Raw genomic sequence first — 3,917 nt, forward strand, 5'->3', positions numbered from 1 at the left:
TTTTCTGGAGTAAAACGCCAGAACTGGCACCAGAACTGGAGTTAAACGCCCAAACTGGCACCCAAGCTGGCGTTTAACTCCAAGAATGGCCTATGCACGTGAAAGCTTCAATGTTCAGTCCAAGCACACACCAAGTGGACCCCGAAAGTGGATTTCTGCACTATCTGCACTTAGTTACTTATTTTCTGTAATCCCTAGTAACTAGTTTAGTATAAATAGCACTTTTTACTATTGTATATGGGAGTTTTTGAGCTGATAATCTGATCATCCTTGGATTTGGAGGCTGGCCATTCGGCGATGCCTTGACCTCTTTTCTTTTATGTATTTTCTATGGGGGAGTTTCTACAACTCACAGATTAAGGTGCGGAGCTCTGCTGTTCTTCATGAATAAATGCAAGGACTACTATTTCTCTTTCAATCCATGCTTACTTCTTTTCCAAGATATACTCTCGTACTTAGGCCAGGATTTTATTCCTTTAGGCCCGCCTATCCATTAATGCTCAAAGCCTTGGATCCTTTTTTATTTTACCCTTGCCTTTTGGTTTAAAGGGCTATTGGCTTTTTCTGCTTGCTTTTTTCTTTTTTCTTTTATTTTTATTATTTTTTTTCTGCAAGCTTTTGTATTCATTGCTTTTTCTTGCTTCAAGAATTAATTTTATGATTTTTCAGATTATCAATAACATTTCTCCTGTTTCATTATTCTTTCAAGAGCCAACAATTTTAACATTCATAAACAACAAATTAAAAAATATGCACTGTTCAAGCATTTATTTAGAAAACAAAAAGTATTGCCACCACATCAAAATAATTAAACTATTTTAAAATTCAAAATTCATGTACTTCTTGTTCTTTTGCAATTAAAAACGTTTTTCATTAAGGCATAAACACTAGACACTAATGATCATGTAAATAAAGACAAAAACATAGATAGAACATAAAGCATAATTTTCGAAAAACAGAAAAATAAGAGCAAGGAAATTAAAGAACGGGTCCACCTTAGTGATGGCGGCTAGTTCTTCCTCTTGAAGATCCAATGGAACGCTTGAGCTCCTCTATATCTCTTCCTTGCCTTTGTTGCTCCTCCCTCATGGCTCTTTGGTGTTCTCTAATTTCATGAAGGAGGATGGAATGCTCTTGGTGCTCCACCCTTAGTTGTCACATGTTGGAACTTAATTCTCCTAGGGAGGTATTAATTTGCTCCCAATAATTTTGTGGAGGGAGGTGCATCCGTTGAGGCATCTCAGGGATTTCATGATAAGGAATTTCCTCATGCTCTTATTGAGGTCCATGAGTGGGCTCTCTTGCTTGCTCCATCCTTTTCTTAGTGATGGGCTTGTCCTCATCAATGAGGATGTCTTCCTCTATGTCAATTCCAGCTGAATTGCAGAGGTGACAAATGAGATGAGGGAAGGCTAACCTTGCCAAAGTAGAGGACTTGTCTGCCACCTTGTAGAGTTCTTGGGATATAACCTCATGAACTTCTACTTCCTCTCCTCATGATGCTATGGATCATGATAGCCCGGTCTATAGTAACTTCATACCGGTTGCTAGTTGGAATGATTGAGCGTTGGATGTACTCCAACCATCCCCTAGCCACTGGCTTGAGGTCAAGCCTTCTTAGTTGAACCGGCTTCCCTCTTGAATTTTTCTTCCATTGGGCGTCTTCCACACAAATGTCCATAAGGACTTGGTCCAACCTTTGATCAAAGTTGGCCCTTCTAGTGTAGGGGCATACATCTCCTTGCATCATTGGCAAGTTGAATAACAACCTTACATTTTCCGGACTGAAATCTAAGTATTTCCCCTGGACCATTGTGAGCCAATTCTTTGGGTCTGGGTTCATACTTTGATCATGGTTTTTGGAGATCCATGCATTAGCAGAGAACTCTTAAACCATTAAGCTCCTGACTTGTTCAATAGGGTTGGTGAGAAATTCCCAACTTCTTCTTCGAATCTCATGTCGGATCTCCGGATATTCACACTTTTTGAGCTTGAAAGGGACCTCAGGGATCACCTTCTTCTTGGCCACAACTTCATAGAAGTGGTCTTGATGGACCTTTGAGATGAATCTTTCTATCTTCCATGACTCAGAGATGGAAGCTTTTGCCTTCTCTTTCTTCTTTCTAGAGGTTTCTCCGGCCTTAGGTTCCAGTAGTGGTTATGGAAAAACAAAAAGTAACGGTTTTACCACACCAAACTTAAAAGGTTTGCTCGTCCTCGAGCAAAAAAAGAAAGAAGAGAGTAGAAGAAGAAGAAATAGAGGAGATAGAGGGGGTTTAGTGGTTCGGCCATGGGGGAGAAGTAGTGTTTATGATGTGTGAAAACGAAGGAGTGAAGAGGGGTTTATATAGGATTGGAAAGAGAGGGTAGGGTTTGTGTATTAGGGATTAGGTTTGGGAGGGAAAGTATTTGAATTTGAATTGTGAGGTGGGTGGGGTTTTTGGGGAAGAGTGGGTGTAAGTGATTGGTGAAAAGATGATGTGGAAGAGAAATGGAGGTGATTAGTGAGGGGTATTTGGGTAAGGGTGTTATGGGAAGGTGTGAAGAAGAGAGAGAGAAAGTTGAGGTAGGTGGGGATCTTGTGGGGTCCACAGATCCTGAGGTATCAAGGATTTCTCATCCCTGCACCATTTTGGCGTGTAAACACCACTTGGAGTGCCAATCCTGGCGTTAAACGCCAGGTTGCTGCCCATTTCTGGCATTTAATGCCAGCTTTTCTTTTCTTTCTAGCATTAAACGCCAGCTTTGTGCCCTTTTCTGGCGTTAAACGCTCAGTCTGGTGCCCTTTTCTGGCGTTTAAACACCTAGAATGGTGCCAGACTGGGCGTTTAACGTCCATTTTGCTACCTTTACTGGCGTTTAAACGCCAGTAAGATCGTCTTCCAGGGTGTGCTATTTTTAATGCTGTTTTTCATTCTATTTTTGCTTTTTCAGTTGTTTTTGTGACTTCACATGATCATCAACCTAAAGAAAACATAAAATAACAATAGAAAATAGAAATTTAACATAGATAAGTAAAGATTGGGTTTCCTCCCAACAAGCGCTTCTTTAATGTCAATAGCTTGACAGTGGGCTCTCATGGAGCCTCACAGATACTCAGAGCATGATGATGGCCTCCCAACACCAAACTTAGAGTTTGAATTTGGGGGCTCTGTTTGACTCTGTATTGAAAGAAGCTTGGCATGCTTCTTCTTCATGTGTGTATAAGGAGATCTTTGAGCCTTAAACACAAGGCATGCCTCATTCACTTGAATGAGCAGCTCTCCTCTGTCAACATCAATCACAGCTTTTGCTGTGGCTAGGAAGGGTTTGCCAAGGACGATGGATTCATCCATAATCTTCCCAGTGTCTAGGATTATGAAGACAGCAGAGATGTAGAGGCCTTCAACCTTTACCAAGACATCCTCTACAAGTCCATAAGCATGTTTCCTTGAATTTTCTGCCATCTCTAGTGAGATTCTTGCAGCTTTCACCTCAAAGATCCCTAGTTTCTCCATTACAGAGAGGGGCATGAGGTTTATACTTGACCCTAGGTCACACAGAGCCTTTTCAAAGGTCATGGTGCCTGTGGTATAGGGTATGAAGAATTTTCCGGGGTCCGGTTTCTTCTGAGGTAATTTCTACCTAACCAAGGTACTCAGTTCATTGATGAGCAATGGAGGTTCGTCCTCCCAAGTCTCGTTACCAAATAACTTGAGATTCAGCTTCTTGATTGCTCCAAGGTACTTAGCAACTTCCTCTTCAGTAATATCTTCATCCTCTTCAGAGGAAGAATACTCATCAGAGCTCATGAATGGCAGAAGTAGGTTCAATGGAATCTCTATGGTCTCCGTGTGAGCCTCAGATTCCTCTGGTTCCTCATTAGGGAACTCTTTGGAGGCTAGTGGACGTCCATTGAGGTCTTTCTCAGTGGATAT

This window comes from Arachis ipaensis, chromosome B07 (genome assembly GCF_000816755.2).
Source record: "Arachis ipaensis cultivar K30076 chromosome B07, Araip1.1, whole genome shotgun sequence".
Lineage (NCBI taxonomy): Eukaryota > Viridiplantae > Streptophyta > Magnoliopsida > Fabales > Fabaceae > Arachis > Arachis ipaensis.